General features: G+C 39.3%; 1 protein-coding gene across 39 annotated transcripts in view; it reads right to left on the reverse strand.

Moving 5' to 3' along the window:
* Nucleotides 1-17,672, reverse strand: part of ARHGEF33 (Rho guanine nucleotide exchange factor 33) — a 111,984-nt gene that overhangs the window by 93,043 nt on the left and 1,269 nt on the right. For all 39 annotated transcript variants that reach the window (XM_070235595.1, XM_070235593.1, XM_070235569.1 and 36 more), the window contains exon 2: nucleotides 13,570-13,639. The gene's annotated coding sequence lies outside the window, so the exon portion shown is untranslated. The remainder of the gene's footprint in view (nucleotides 1-13,569; nucleotides 13,640-17,672) is intronic.

The raw sequence follows: 17,672 nt of genomic DNA on the forward strand, positions 1-17,672 counted from the left end.
TTCAGATGCTTTTATCACGCCTGGCTTTCTCCAAATAGTTTCACAATCATTATATTTAGTCACTGAAAAATAGTTGTTTGAGGAAATGTGTCATTGTTTTCTTTCCCTTCCCCAATTATTGAATATTAGGATAGTTTTCTGTTTTTCACCATAATAGATGAGAATTAAAAGGAATATAGCTTTTTTTTTCATATTTAAGACATTTTTTCTTAGCTTAGGTTTCCAGAAGAGAATTACTAGTGTGAAGAGCATGATCATATTAATGAGTAATATATATTGAAAGGCACATCTTAAAAGGTAGAATAACAAGATTACATGGGAAAGTAGTATGACCTTTTCTGGAAAGAGCTTTACTACATAATGACATTCCCTTTGAGATCTTACTTGTAGTCTTTTTCATTTTCTATGGGAATCTCTCACTGTCTGAGCCCAATAGTAATTCTTTACTCTGCCCTTCGTAGCCCTTGAACAACTGCCCACCTTCAAATAACCATTAGATGCTGCCACATTCCTCTCATCAAGTTAGTATGGCTTCTACTCCTTCCCAGCCTTCCTCCTTTCTTTCCATCTCTGCAACAGCAGTGCCTCTAAAAATCCCCATGTGGGCCTTGGCAGACCCCCTGGGAAAATACTATTAAGTTTTGAGGAAATACCTGTTAGTCTCTAAGTCATGGCTGATCCTTATATAGAGCAATGGTTTCAGTCTGTACTCTTTGAAGCCTTCAGGCTCTTTTGAGCTTGCCTTGGGGGCAGAGAGAAAGCCACCAGGCTGGTGAGGTCCTGCGCCCCCCTCCATCCCTCAACCAGGGTTTCTCTGTTCTTGTCTGATTCACAGACTGCAGCTTTTTGGGAAGGATTTCCTTTCAAACTCAGTTTCTGCTGCTTAAAAACAAAGGTTCTAAAATTATTGCAATAGAGAAATAGGAATGTTGAAATGTTAACCTAAGAAGTTATAGCCAGATTTTTATGAAATTAATTCAAACAATAATATTAATAAACTTAATAGTAGCCTAAAGAATACCAAAAATCTCCTGACCCTCCTCCAGACTGACCTAGAATGTATACCCCCCCACACGCATATACGCATAAAACCATGAAAACTTAGGATTGTCTATTACTTTCCAATTACTGCTGTGACAGAAAAGGAAAGTTTGGCACTTTGGGGAATTGAAATTAATTGAAAGCAGACTTGAGTTAATTTCCATTTCAGTGCCCTTTATTGAATGGGTCTTTAGTGCACATTTCTAATTTAGTAGAATGAGAACTTTTTATGTTGGGGGGAGGGTGATGAGGAAATATTTTCCCCTGAAACTAAAATAATTCCTCAGGACGAATCCTATAAATGTTTTCAGAGAGGAGAGTCTATATGATCTTTGTGATGTAGAAAATTGCTTTAAAAGAATTATGAGAGGGGTTGTTCGTTTTTTCTATACAGCCTAAAAGCAACATATATTTCATGAAGTGACATATTTCATGACCTTGTCTGTAGGTACATCACAGTTTTCAGAGCAGTCTCACACACATGAGCTCACCTGATCACTGCAGCCACGCTGTGCAGTGGGCAGGGCACATGTTGCCATCCATTTTATACAGAAGGAAACCCTAGGTCTGAACAATTATTTACCCAAAGCTATACAGGAAGTAGCACCACTTAAGACCGTTATTCTGTCTATTATTCTTTATCTTTAAGTAAACTGCTTCATGCAACAGGATTCCAAAGCACTATAATATAAGGAACCACTTTTACTGTCATTAAAAATGTATTAATTCCTATGTGGGCTCTGATAGCTATTTGAAAAAACAGATTGAAAAGGTTAATAAAATGATAAAAGTTCTGACAAGTCGGATGAGGGAGGGGGGAATTGAGAGACAGAGAAAGAATACAAGGTAGGACAAAAAAGAGAGATGTAACCACCAGTTCAGAGGCTATGAAAAATTATTTTAAAAATTCTATGTGTAATTTATTGCCAATAATTTTTAAAGCTAGATGAAATGGACAATTTTCTACTAGGAAAGCGTACATTGCTGAACTTTGTTCTAAAAACTTTACAGTCAACTAGAACAACTATCTATAGGAGATATTGAAAGGGGGTGTCAAATATCTACCCCCCCCCCAATAAGAAATGACCCAGGATAATATCACAGGAAGTTTCTATAAATAAAAATAGCTATAGTACTTAATCCACATCAGAGACTAGGATATATGTAAATCACTAAATCCATTCTATGAGGTTCTGATGCCAAATCTACTCTAGGATAGCCTAAATAAATATATGAATAGTCTAAATAAAATATTAGGAAACAAAAATAAAACACTATGACCAATAGAGTTTGTTCTGGAATATAAAAATGGCTTGATGCTTATGAATCTGTTAATATAATTCATTAATTAACATAATGCCAGAAAACAAAGTGTACAGTGTGACCCTTAGAAGCAAAATGATAAGGAGATAAGACAAGTTTCGTAATACATAGGTATGCAAGTGTTTAAAATGAAGATACCTCAGTGATAACGTAACTTTTTATACCCACTTCGAAAAAATGTATAATTAAATCATCCTTAAGTACATAGCAATTTAAAATGGCAAAGGTAATAAATTACAGAATTAAAATAGAACTCTGACACTAGACATCCCAAATAAAAAATAATCTTATTTTGAAAATGGTTCTTGGTCCTCACGTCAGCCTCCTGCTTGGCCTTTTCTCAAATATGAGGGTTGCTAGAAATAGGATGGCCCCTCCACTGAACCAGGTCACATCCTTAGTTAACTGCCTGAACGTTAGTTCCCTCCCCAGACAATGAGCAGCTCAGGAGCAGCGGCAGTGTTTTATTCATCTTTGTATCCCCAGCTCCTTTCCCCATTCTGGGCATGTGCTCAAAAAATGTTTGTGGAAGTGAATTGAATTCTTATCTGATAGACTACAAGAAAAACATGCTCTTTATCACAATGTGCTTCATATAAGCAGTAAAGAATGAGTAGTAAATATAGAAAGAGTTTAGCCTGGAGATGATTTTTGTTAGGAAAAAATAATCCTATTTTATTCTATCAAGCAAAGTTGCACTGGCAGAAATATATCCCTTGTGCCCATCACTGGGCTTGAAGAATGAAAGAGAGAGCAGTATTTCCCAATGAATGGCCCCACACCAAAACCAATTATAACTGATGCTTCACCCATGCCAGCAGCCTCCCAGTGCCCAGAGCCAGCGAGAAGAGGGCAAAGCCCAGAGAGTGGGCAATTCTGTAGCTTGGGAGCACACAGAGGGTCTTTAGGTCAGAATACGTATGGAATGACAGAGATCCTCCCACCTCCACTCCACTGGCACCTTAATTTCTTTTGCTTACCTAATAATATCAGTCAGGATAGAGTAATTTGGTTGAGTTGCTGTGTGTCAGCATCAATCAGAAAAACACCAGCATGCTATCACACATGAAACAACCCACTGGCTAGAGATACTTATTTGAAATTTAAGAATGCCTCATTTAAGACGTCAAAACTTATCAGAAATTTCAGACTATATTACTTCCAGGGGCTCCTCTGACTCACTTTATGGATTGGCATAAATAAATATGTCAGAACTTGATTTTGTGAGCTGGAATGCTTCATGGGCTATGGGTCTGGTCAGGAAGATGTGCCCTATCTCTTTTCGTTCTTTCTTTTTTTTTTTTTTTTTAGCTGAGGAAGATTCGCCTAAGCTAATATCTGTTGCCAATCTTCCTCTTTCTTTTTTTTTTTTTTTTTGGTATGTGAGCTGCCACCATACCATGGCCACTGACAGATGAGTGGTGTAGGTCTGTACCTGGGAACTGAACCCAGGATGCCAAAGTGGAACGCACAAAACTTAACCACTAGGCCACTGGGTCTGGCCTGCTCTATCTCTTTTCTTATCCTGATTTGACTTGCTTTAATTTCAACCTTTCCCTGTCTCCCTGGATTCATCTGAGTGGAAGTTAAGAGCCTCTCAGAGACACTCTATGCAAGAGGCAGAGAGCACGGTGTTGCCCCAATACAAGGTAAATGCCTACTTCAAACGAAAATAAAGCAACTGTTGCTATATTTTCACTAAGTCAGTCCTAATTGGAAGAGAGGGAAGACAGTGAAGCCAAGAGAGGCCCCAGGGAGAATGGTGAAGGGAAAGAGCCCTGAGCTGTAGAGAGTGCTCCCTTCAGCCCTAGGGATGACCCTGATTTACAGGGGGGGTATATCAACGTGGTAAAACCTTAACTAGTACTCAGGAGGCATTCCTCCTGCCACAGCAGTGGCAATTGCAGGACTCACAAGATCTGAATCACATGACTGCGTTAGTAGTACCTTGTGAAATAGATCATCAGTGACCAAAGCCTTTTTTAGGTGAGAGGGGAAACCAGGTTATTGCTGTCTCTCCTGGGAGAATTTTTTTCATAGTTCAGATAAAATGACATCCAATTTGGATCTTCCTTTGGCACTTTCAGAACTGTTAGGAAGGAGAATAGAGTAAAACCTAGTCTTTACAATGACTGTATTTTCTCTCTCCCTCCCAGTGAACAAAGACTCCAGGAGCTAGAAATCATAGACAAATGCTGTAAATTTAGGATCTCAGTTAGAAAAATAGCCCACAGCCCATGCACCATTGACAGAGGTCAGTGATATTCTTTCGCCACCAAAACTACAGCATTCTCCCTACAGAACTAGTCCACCCACAGGCCATATGCTTTTCTACCTGAGGATCTCATTCCTGCAGGTCCCCTACCTTAAAAACCGCCGCCCTCTGCCAACCCAGGTCCTGCTCAACCTTCAAAGGGCAGTTCGTGTCTCATAGCCTTCATCAGCCTGCCTTGGCCATTCTCCTCAACTGTCACCTATCCTCACTAAGGCAAGGATCATCTTATAACCCATTATGGCTAGCGTCCAACAGCATACTAACCTAGATATAAGAAATATTCAACATTTTTATTGATAACTGAAAAATGTAAATTCATCATTAGTTTCTTTCATTTATAATTTCAGCCTATTTCATACATGCCCTCCCTAGAGCTAAGGCAGACTGAACGCAACCAATGAGTAATTTCTTACCACATCTGGCAAGTTTGGCACAAGGAGAAAAGGCCTAGAAACATTCCATAAAGAGACCAGAACACACTGGGGCTGGTTTTGCTAAGAAACTATATTCTGATTCCTAAATCCTTTGTTGTACTATTTCAATTTCCTTTTTGGAACAAGTTGGGTCAGGAATAAGTAAATAATACACAGAATAGAAGTGTTTCATCCTCCTGCTTCCAAACTGAATTACATACTTCTCTCATGCCAGAGAGTTGGATAGCAATCCTATTCTTCAGAACATTTGAAAGTATATTTGGAAAGACACTGAACAACCTCACTTGAAATCTATTGTAGGGCTGCGTAAGCATGCTCTAAGGAATCATTCTCTGTGTAGATTATGCCCATTTCATCTTGTTCTGATGTCACTAGAACACAGTTCCCTTACCTGAAGGCAAGTTGATCTAACAGGGTGCACACATGATGCCTCACATCTTTTCCTGTCTTCAGTGCTACATACTTAGCCCTCTTTATAGGCCATCCGTTTGGCATTTTGATAATGAAGTCTGTAAACGTTTTCATCAGGCTTCCCACTATAGAACTATGTGGAAATATTCTCATAAGAGCCAGGAAGTTAGTGCATCTGCGGACCGGCAGCGTCAGGAAATGGGAAGAATAGTGGACTGAGATCCAACCCTGACTTCTCACTCACTGCGGGACTGTGGCAAAGCCAGGAGCCCTCTCTGGGCTTCCATTTCCTCATCTCTAGTATGAAGAGGCTCACAAAGTCCTGGAAGCTCTGAAAGGCTGAGGCTAAGATCTAGCAGGGTGTCTCCAAATATTGCTCAGCAACATGGTTAGAGAGCAACCAATGGCCTCTATCACCAGCCCTCCAGTCCCCAGAGCCTTCCATAACTGTCCTTTTGTTCAATCTACCCCAAATGTACCCCAAATTATGCTAAGCAGTTCACAATCTCCTAACCCCTATTTCTTCCACTATGTAGTTTTAGCTATTTTTTAGTAGTCAGGTCTTTATTTTGAGGAACAGAAACAAAATTAGCTGTTCATCTTTTTTTTCTCCTAAATGAATATCCCTAGTTGCACTTATATTTCTCTCCAATGAATATTTTCACTTGGTTGTTCCGTGTTTACCTCAAACTCAACCTGTTTCCATCACATCGGTCATCTTCAGCCTATCCAGTCACCCCCTTGAGATTTCCCTAGTTCTGGCACCAGCTTAAGACCTCAGAATGATCTTCCCCTCATCCTACAATCCACCACAGTGAAGTCTTTCTGCGTCTTGCTTTGTAAAGTTTCTTAAATTTCCTCCTTCCCTTTCCATTGTCACTTCTGTGGTTCAACCCTGACTGCTTTGTGCCTTAACATCTGTAAGAGCATCCTAATTAGTTTATCAACCCTCTACACTGCTACTAGGTTATTTCGCTTTAAATATCACTGTGATCATCTCTTGCTCCTGCTCAAAAACTTGAACAGCTGTCTTCTTAATAAAATATCACATAAACCTCAAGGTCCTGCACAATGTCCCTCACCTTCCTGTCCAACTTTGTTTCCAGTATGTAGGAGATGTGCCAGCCTCCTGAGTCTTAGTCACCACTTGCATTCCTACCTTGTCTCTCGCTTTCCCTGCTGCCTGGTCTGCCCCTTGTCACCCTACTCCAACTGTCAAATCCTTACTCAGTTCCCCAAAGTCTAACTCAGGCTCAATCCCTCTCTGGAACTTTCTGCCTTCAACCCAATAGGAAATTATTCCTCCTTTCTTGGAATATCTGTAGAACTCAATTGGAACCCAAACCATGATTTTCTACTGCTATCTTATCTTACATGAATAATCTCATTTTCTAAATAGGATTAAAAGTTTCTTGAGAAGAGAGGCTACTTTTTCCCATCTCTCAGTCTCTCTGGTGCCCATTCTATGTTCTTACACAGAGTAGAAGCTCAAGAAAAGTTTGTTGACTGAGATGATAAATCTGCCAAATGCTGTCAATGGTAACTTTTTAACACATAATCCTTCTCTAATTAATTAGCTGTTAATTAAGACCTAATAATGAATTGATTAAGTGTTCTCTTACCTAAAAATCTGGTAATCAACAGTCATGGATGCAGAGACCAAGGGAGGAAGAATTTGGCCACTGGAAATTCAGGCTAGGAAAGTGGAACAAGGGGATTTAATGCTCTATCTCAGCCCTAAGGGGCATTTTCAGAGTTACAGGGTCATAAAATAGGTAGCCTGCAATGGCTTAGCCTTTGTTATATGTTTGCAATTCTAATGTTTTGGATTTAGAGGGAAAATCAATCCTCTTCTTCCTTCACCCACTTTGGAATGTACCTTAGACACCTCACTGCCTGGGGCTTGCCCATTTCTTTCCTTTTAACGCTGGAGGACCTGCCTTCAGCCTGGAGTGTCTGCCATTCACCTGCTTGGGGATCCAGGTTCCTGGCCTGCTCCTGGCCTCCAAAACAAATTATGCGATAGGCAGTGAATAAGCCAGTAGATGCAAAATGTATCTAGAGAAACAAAACCCAACACTTTGAAAGCAGTATTTCCAGCCTAGTCCTTGAATCTATAACTCCTTCCCACATATTCTCATCTGGAGTCCTTCCTCTAGCCTGTGGTTGGTGAAGCCGAAGAGAGAAATGCTGTAAATCTGGATGCAAAGTTCACATGCAAAACAAATCCCTGCTTCTTAAAATCCTGTAAATTCAGTTGTCATAATTTTTTAAATTTAAATTTACTGTTAATAGTCATAATCCCCATTAGCAAAAATTAAGTAAACAAATAGATGCAATACATTTGAAATGTCATTAAAATGTTAGACAAGTATGTTTAGCATCACAGAAGTGAGAAAAACTCATTTGCAAAAATCCTGGAACACAAAGGATGTGAGGGGGAAAGGTGAGGTTGAAACTGAAGCTCTCATGCACCTCCACCAGGGCCTCTCATTCCTCTCTCTTGACCACTTCAAGCTCTTGAAGGATGCATGAATGCATGAAGGATAAGAAAGTTCTAAGGCTTCTGGTCTCTGCTTAAATGTCACCTGATTAGAAAGGCTTTCCGTGACGCACGCATGTATGAGCAGGACCCAGGCTCCATCACACATCTCTCTTTCTTTGCATATCTTTCTGCACAGCATTTACCACCAAATGACAATGCTCTCTATTTATTTATTTACTGACCATCTTGGCCTGCCACCTCCACTTCATGAAGGCTTGGATGTTTTTATTCACTCTGCACTCCCCAAGGTCTAAAAAAGGCCTAGCACAGAAGAGGCCCTAAATAAATAGGTGTTGAATAAATGAATGAACCAATATCCTAGTTTGGAAAGACCAAACCAAACCAAACCACACCCATGAGAACTACTTGCAATATAAACTAAAGATTCAGCATGTAGTGGAAAAAAAATCAGAACTGAAAGATTGCACAGAGATTGGCCAGCCAAACCCTGTCACTTCACAAATAAAGAGGAGGTTGAGAGGTTAAACGACTTGACCAAGTCATAAGGTTCTGTTTTGACAAAAATAATAAAATGGCTTACGACAGAGTCCCAATTTCTTATACAAATACGGTAATTATAGAATTTGATAACACCACTTTAATCTCAGTGAGGTGGGCCTCATAAATAAGTGGAATAAAATGGCTGTCAGGTCAGGCCCCTTGCCCAAATATATCAGCCTCACTGCCTATCACCAACACTATGACTTTATTCCTTTGGCTATTGAGAGATTGATTTTTTTTTTTTTTGACACACTCTGTTGTCAGCTAACATTTTAGCTAATTGAGAGCAACACTGAGAGCCAAGCTAGGCGCCAACTGGGAGTAGGGATGGAGAATCTGAGCGTTTGAAGTATGGAAGATCTGGATTCAAATCCCAGATCCATGATTTAAATAGTTGGTTGACTTTACTTAACCTAAGAGTCTGATTAGCTTTGTCACTGGTATGATTATGTCTCTGGTAGTGATTATGACTATCCCTTGCAATTTTTCCTAGGGCAAAGCTGCAAGCCTAGCCTGAGATCAGCAGAGATAAAAGAAAAAGTAAATGTTGGATCCTGCCGAGGTATCTAGATTCAAAGGCTGTCAAGGGTAGGGACCATATGTGAAGCTGCTTCTGCCGTCCCCAGTGCCTAGTTCACAGGTGAACATCATGCAGGCGCTGATTACCACCGCAGGAATCAGAACCAAGAGCTTGCATCCACGGCAGCACCTCAGCCCAGTTGTGGGGAGTGGGTAGCCCCCAACAATCAATAGCTTGGCAATTTTTGGCCTGAAAATAGGATGAGAGCTGGCTTAAAGAGCTGTGCTCGTGCTAATCTATCAGGGGTACTAAAAGAACCCTGGAAATGTGTGAGAGAGAAAACTATATCAGGACTTCTCTCAAGGAAAGTATCTTGTGTGATTGAAAGGAATGCTTTGATAAACATCTTGAGGGTATGGTTTGTATGTTTGTGTGTTTGGAGGTGAGGGTGACGAGCTATCCTAAACGCAGTCTTGAGTAGCAACAAATGGTCACCAAAAAGCCTTCTAAGAGCAGGGGGTCTGGTTTTCTTGTAGAGTTTTTTGTTTTGCTGAGTAGTATAGCCAGTGTGAGGCCAGCGCTGAACCACTAGTGATCCTGGACAGGAGGCGGAGTACTGCCCTTAGGAGTTCTCCTTCTCCACCTTTCCTCCACCAAAGGATCAGCCTTTCCTCTATTCACATGTTGAGTACTGAAAGAAAATCCGTTTGAATGAGTGCCAGATTTTTAGCCTGCCTCAGGTCTTCTGATCCAGCTCTGCCTAGGGGACCTTAATTTTATATCTCAGGAGTCCCTTCTCACTAATTCCAGTTCATCAGCTCTGCAAATCATTATTACCTCACTGTATCCTCTGGGGCCACTCTTCTGAACCTCGGAGAGGCTGCCTGGGTGGAGTTCCCCATGTGTCCTTGTAACCAGTTAGACATTAGTTGAAATGAGTTTGCTACTTTTAACAGCTAATGGCTGGACTAGCTGAACTTACTTGATTTCTTTCTCTATTTCATAATATTTCAAGTAAAACTGTATAGTAGTTCTATAAATATGATATAGATGTGTAGATGGTCACAGTTCATGCATTTCATCAAACACACTTGCCTCTGTACCTTTGTTCCTCCCATCTTCTATGCCTCAAATATCTTCTACTCCTCAAATACCTAATGAAATATTTCTCACCCTTCAAGGCTCAATTCAAGCACCTCCTACTCTATGAAGCCTGCCCTGATCCTCCAAATCATAGTCAATCACTTTCCTGCTACATTCTCATACTATATTGCTAGTTTCTCTCCCAGCTGGGAATTATGGGCAATAGTCTCTATGTCTGTTCTCACACAACTCTATAAGCTCCACCAGGGCAGGGAGCATTTCTTGCTCATATTCATTTTACCTGGCAGGTATCTGGTTCTTATCAAACTAGAGTGCTGGACTTCAAGCCTCGAGACAATCATGGATCATCTCCTTATGGTAGTAATTTTACTCAATGGTAAGTAATTTTTAAAATTATCATATATTTTTAAATGCTCAGATATTTTATAAAGAGGCATGCAAAGTTAGCTTGAGTTTTAAAGATAAATTCATTTATATCATTTGTTCACATTCCTCTGACATGAAAAGTTTGTTGCAGTGGGCACTCAACACAAGTTTGAGTTGAATTTAATTAAATTCCAGAGGATGTTTATGGTTAATGATTTTTTTCCCTAAAAAAAACAACAGGGAGAGGTTGGTAAAAGGGTTCAAATTCTCAGTTATAAGATGAATAAGGTCTGAGGATCTAATGTATAACATAGTGACTATAGTTGATAAGGCTGTATTGTATAAATGAAATTTGCTAAGACAGCAGAACTTAAATGTTCTCACCAAAAAAAAACAAAAGGTAAACATGTGAGGTGATGGATGTGCTAATCAACTTGATGGAGGGGATCCTTCCACAATGTATACATATATCAAGTTATCACATCACACACTTTAAATATCTTACAATTTTATTTGTTAATTTTACCTCAGTAAAGCTGGGGGACAAAGAAAACAACACAGAACTTTATATTAATAGCAAGAAGACATATATGTTTTAAATTAATGAGCTAGAAAAGGCAAGCTGGAAAAAATCAATGCTATTTCACCTAAATTGTAAATTTTGTTTTAACAAAGTTCACTATCTAAATATGTAGACTGAGAAACCTTTTGGAGCACTACCCTTTGAGAAAGACCAAATGCTTTTAAACCACCAAATGTGTTATAAAAAATTTTTGTGATACATCACACACAAAATTTTTATGATACATCATACACAGAAAATTGCATACACAATATTCGTACAAGCTTAGTCTTCACAGCCTTTATAGCATCTGATAAGTAAAATTTCAAATGAATGATAAATAATAAATATTTATCAAGTGAAACATCCTTGAGAATTTATAGTCTTACCTTAATTGTGAAGCCACTGCCAAGGAGTAGGAGGTGGAAACTAATATTGGATTTTTACTTAGGTCTATTAGGTTAAGTAGAGCCAAATAGAAATGAACCAGCTGTGACATTATTTGTAAGCCTTGCTTTATACTACCTTACTTTAAAACCTAAATTACAAAAAATAGTTATAAAAGCAATACATGCTCAGTGTAGAAAAATTGAGAACCTGATCTATTTTACCCTCTTTCTCTTTCCTCCTCTTTGCAGGTGGAAGAGTCAATGGGAAACCAAATGGTCCATCAGGAGTTCCTGGAGAAGAGCAGAGGGCATGCGGGTGTGGCAAACGGGAGTGAGTGATCCACTCTGAGTGGCTGACGCTAGCTTGATTGTGCTTGGGACTCACCACAGTGAGGGGCCAGATGTGTTGCCCAAATTTTGAGTTTTATCTTACAAATGCAGTTTCAGAGCTTTATTCTCCCACTTGCCTTTGTAAAAGCAATGACCTTCCAATCAACTTCTTTCGATTTTAGCAATGTATCTTTTTAATAGTATATTATTTCATCAGTGATCTCCCAACAACTCTGAATCAAATGGTATCTCCTTTTTATATCTCAGTGACTCCTAAAGTTCAAATGTCCTAACACAATAGACAAATCCCTTCATGATCTGGCCTCTACCTAGCTCTGCAAACCCAACTTTAGTCACTCTCATGTACATGCTGGGCTCTTATCACAAAGACAGTCATGTGGTCCCCTGTCCTTTCTAGCCTCTGGGCTTTATAAATGTTTCCTCAGTGGACGTCCTTTCCCTCCCCTGGGCTAGCTGTCAACTCCTTGTGTCCTTCAAGATTCTGTGCAATTACCACTCTTCCCTGTCTTTCGTGACATATCTCAGTAGAGTTAAGTCCTTGCTTTTCTGTGCTGCCACAGTATCTTGTCCACACTTCCATAACAGTATTTATGTTAAATTATTAATATAAAAATCTTACTCTACAAGATCAGGGGTCCATATACTCTCTGGGTGTCCATGAATCCCCTGAATTATAGGCAAAATTTTATGTAGATTCATTTTCTTCTGGAGAGAAGGGTCAGAGCTCACATTAGACTCTCGAAGGAGTCCATATCTGCTCTCTCAAAACCAAATTAGGAACTGCTACACTAGATTATGAGTCCCTAGGAAACAGAGAGTGACTTCTGTTCTTCTTTGTGTCTCTACAGTTGGATGCCTAATGTTAGCTGAATGAGCATTTCAGTTATTATTTAAAGGTAGATTTTATACTAGTGAAGATAGACGGTAATTTAGCCTCCTTTAGTTGTTGATGTCTTTAAGTAGACAGGACGTATGATACAGTGAAAAGTACATTGGACAAAAGGAAAGATATGGAAGGATTTATGCCAAACTACTAACAGCAGTTGTGCTTGGAAAGAGGGATGGGCGTAGCGGTGGGATGTGCTTTCAAGTTCTACTTATACTCTTCCATCTTGACCAAGTTTGTTTGTATTACAATGTGCACGTTTTAGATTTGAAATTTAAAAATAATCTTTTAAACTTTGGGAGTTTTTTCTTAAGTGCATCAAACATTCCAGCTCCAAATTCCGGCTCTGTTACTCATTTAGTTTTGTGACCCTGGGAACTTTACTTAACCTTTATAAACCTACGTTTCCTCAACTGTAAAATGAGGATAAGCCTTACCTAACCCACATAGTTACTATGTCACAAAGCCTGGCATAAAGTAGAGACTCAGTGAGTATCAGTTGAATGTAAAGTAAATGTTGTTGTTCTTAAGGTTTTTTTGCAATTCCCCAAAGACATACAAAATAGAACTCAATTAAAACATTGTTCTTTCTGGTCTCAATACCATGAGTAAGCATTTGTATACACAGTTAAAGTCTGATGTAACATGACTGGTTTATAAGGTGGCTATCAGCTGACTGCTAATTAATAAAGGAATCCCATAATATGTTAATTTGTTTGTTTTTAAACAAAGGAAGGTTACAAAATTCTTTAAAACAATTTATAACTATACTGGTACAAAATAAGTACAAGTACATTGGTTTAAACTAAGCTCTTTGTTGATGTGCGTTCTTACTAGTAGTTCTTTACAATTTTCACTCACCTCATGGCCTGTCTCCACCAGCAGACATCACATCATGTTGTGTGAAGTCTTCCTGATTTCTTTAGAGGTTCTATAAAAAATAAAACGCTGTTGATAATGACAGGTACTTGGTAATTTATACTACCCTTTTTTTCCTATAATTTCATAACTAAAAGTTTTTATTATGTGTGCAATTGATTGTTAAAAATTTCTCATAGTTAAAAATATATAAGGTGAAAAATAACAGTTCTTCTTTCTCTAGTCTTTTACTTTTTCAGTCATTTGGTGTTGAGTCGGCACAATGACCTCAGTATTTGTACCTTTGGGGTGACCAATAAAAGTAAATTTCTATGTATTTAAAAACATAGCTGGAACACTCCGGCATGTCTTGGGGGGCTTTCCTGAATCAGAAGAGTTCAGAGCAGTTCATCTGACCCTTAAATAATGAAAGGCACAAATCTAAAGAGTTTCCTAAGTATCTCACACTAAATGAAATCACCTACGTCAAGTGACAAGAAAAATAGGTTTGTAATGGATTTTTCTGTAGGGGCTAATTGAGGTGATCTACAGTCAAAATTAAGTACAAACCCATTTGGAGAACACTGCATGATTTACATGGTTTTTTTGAGCAGTACAGAAGGTTCTAAGCCAGCTATATGTTTTATTTATTTTTCATTATCTGAAGCCTCTTGGGCAGTTTGGCCAAGTCTCTGAATCTTCCTGGTTTTTTTGTTTCTTGATCTGTACAATTGGCATAGTAATAATAATAATAGTCACCTCACTGTGCAGATGTGAGGGTTAAGGGAGATGAAAGCTGGGGGGCAGGGGCTGGGATGTTGGAGTGGGCCGTGGGGGGGACCAAAGGCTAACTTAGTCACCTTTGTCATTTTGTCAAGGTCCCTGTCCTTTATCCTAAGCAAATCTATGTTTATTCCTAGCCTGGCTTGCTCTTTTTTTCCCCCTTAACTTTACAGAAAATTTTTCTTAACAGATTCCTTTTTGTGCATAATGCTGTTCTTTGTCCTGAAAGAATATAAGAGGCAATGTAATGCCTGATACTAGCTCTGTCAGTCACTGCTAGTTGCCACCCAGTATCCATTCTCCTCTTTTTTAGTAACCCAGTTAAAAAATTATTTTCTGCCTTCTCCTATATAGCTATATTCTTGTGTAACCACAAGAATAGATTCTACCCATGAGGTGTAAGCAGAAACAGTGTGAGTGACTTCTGGGAAATCTCCTTAAAAGAGAGAACATATCTTTTTCTTGCCATTCTTCCTTCCTGCTGTCTAAACACCAGTGAGATAGGTGGAGTCCTGGCAACCTTCTTGGACCAGGAGGTGGTACACTATGGATGGCAGATGAGCAAGGTAGAAGGAACCTGAGTCCCCCACAAAAGGACCTGCTCTAACAGCTCTGGGTAGTCTACCTCTGGGTTGTTTTGTTTTGTTTTGTTTTTTGATGTAAGAGAGAAATAAACTTCTAGATTGTTTAAGCCACTATTATTTTGGTTTTTCCATCATATACAGATGAACCCAACCTTACTGATATGCTGGCCCTCTAGGAAGTTGTCTAGAACCAAGAACCATTTTTAATTCTTGAAAGATTTCTCTCATTTCCTTTGAGCCTGTGTGCGCTTTTTACTTATTAACAACAAATTCCCCACTCTTCAGATGTCTCTAGTGTGTCATTCCAGTCCTGGTTTTTACACTTTCTCCCTTGTGTCACCCATATTTTGGATATTATACAGTCATTTGCGTTCTTCAGATCGGAATTGGAAAATGGTGTCACTCTATTGGGGAAGAAAAAAGAAACTTTGGCAAAAATTAAGTTTTTAGCTTTTTTTGTGGATTATAGGAAAAACAGTTCATTCCAATTCAACATGCATTTATAGCATATACCTTGTAAAAGGCATTGTGCCAGGTGCTGGGAGAAATATAAAAAATTGTTCCTCCTTCCAGGAGCTTACAGTCTAGTAGGAAGAATGAGACACATGTATAACAGCAGCATGGGATGGGTTGTGACAAATGCAATAAGAAAAGTATAAAGTGCCTAAAACTTTCAGAAAAGATGAGTTCCAGTTGTAGGGGTTAGAGAAAGTTTCATGAAGAAGATAGGATTTCAGCTGGGCTTTGAATAATTTGTAGACATGGTAAAAAGAGGATCAGCAAAGGAACAGGAGTAGAAAGTTACAAGGCAGAGGTGGACTTAGGGATCCTAGGAAGCACTGAGGGTAGAGCATGGGGGAAGCCTAGAGAGGCAGACTGGAGACAGATACAGGACCGTGGATATCCTGTCAGGAGCCTGCTCTGTGGTGGAGAGAACAAGGAATCACTAAAGTTTTTAAGCAATGGAGTAACCAGATCACGCATCTTCGGTAAGAAGATGCCTCTTGTGGCACTGTAGAGGAAAGACCGGCTGCAAAGAGGCCAGTGAGTAGGCATGTTTAACAATCCGAAGGTAATGATGGCCTGAATTAGGGAAGCAACTATTAGAAAGGAAAGGAGGGCACAGATAGAAGTGACATTTCAAAGGTTACTGGAGGAGCTAAATATACGCTTTGCCCAAGAAAAAGAGTTGGACTATAATTCTCAGATTCAGCAGTGGAGAATAGATCCATTAAAGAATTTGAGAAAGTACTCTACACTCATTTGACCTGGGAAACTAAAAGGAGGCTGAATATGCTGTCCTAACGAACTTTATTGGTTCTACAATTTTAGCAGAGCCTTAACTTATATTTTCCCCAGATATCAATGGGGAATGCACTGTATAACTGCTAGGAGATAGGGAAAGAGTATTGAAAAGTATCTCAGCAAAGAAATGCATCCTTCTTCCCATTGTTCATCCTTTGCCCAGGTGTTATGGTAAATAGCAGGTGTCAGGGTCCCTTACACAGTAAGGTTCTTCTGGTTCTCCCCAATTATCTCTTTATCCACCCTTCTGCACCATCTCTACCCACCCCAGCCACTCACACAATCCATTAGAAATCGGGTGAAAATTTAAGAGAAGGAGGAGCCTTTCTAGAGAACATAACAATTTTCTAATATTTGTCTCTTTGTTCCTCACTAAAACCATGCCAGCATAGCCTGAGGAAAAGTGGAAAGGGCTGGCATAGACCCATACAAGGGCATATAAGTAGCCACCCCACCGCCCAAATCCTAAATAGCTACTCCCTCAATCTCAGGGAATAAACTCTAGAGATTTCCTCAAATGGACAAATTTGAGCATCTGATCAGCTGCCACTTCTAATTTTTCTGATTATTTTAGGAAGACTTAAACAGGTGTTAATATCTGCTAACCTCTCTTTTCTCAATAAGGGCAGGAACAGAAAACAAAATAATCACAAACCTACCAATCAGAAGAGTGTCCTGTGTAATATTTGTAATATTTAGCAATTTATGGTTTAATTCATCTTATTTGGGGCACTGAAATCATCTTACAAATAAAAGCACGAGGATTTTTTTCTTCCATGATTCCCGAGGTGATTCCTGGCACTCTTGAAAGCACAAATGATTAACCAAGTCATGGGGACAAGCAGCAGTAATGTGATTGTTGAACCTATGGATATTGGTTAAACTGTGTTTCACTCTCATGTAAATTGTGTGTGTGTGTGTGTGTGTGTATGTGTGTTGGGAGGGGGTCAATGGGAGAACCAGCATCTTCGACATTGTCCTTGAGAGAAGATTAGCAGGAATTATTAAAGATTCCTACATTTTATAAAAATCCAGAAACGAAGAAAAATACTGAGTAATTTATAATCCAGTCCTAAACCTCAAGATCAAAAGTTCCTAACCTGAGGTCCCAAGATTGGGATTCAGGCCATCTGCAAATCTCCTGAAGTTGTATGCAAAATTTTGTGTGATTTTACATTTTTTTGCACAGAGGGTGGGCTGGTTTACAAAGATTCTTACAGTGATCCTCCACTCCCCAAAAAGATTAAGAACTATTGCCATTACAGAAAAAAGAAGGAAGGGAGGGAGGGAGAGAGAGACAGAGAGGAAGAAAGGAAGACTCTTTGTATGCCCATCGCCTGGAGTTTACTAGCGGCCTGCCATGTTGATTTACACTCTTATACACAGAGAAGAGAGAAGGAAGGAGGCGGAATAAAGAGAATCCTTATCAATTCT

The sequence above is a fragment of the Equus caballus genome, chromosome 15 (assembly GCF_041296265.1).
Source record: "Equus caballus isolate H_3958 breed thoroughbred chromosome 15, TB-T2T, whole genome shotgun sequence".
NCBI lineage: Eukaryota > Metazoa > Chordata > Mammalia > Perissodactyla > Equidae > Equus > Equus caballus.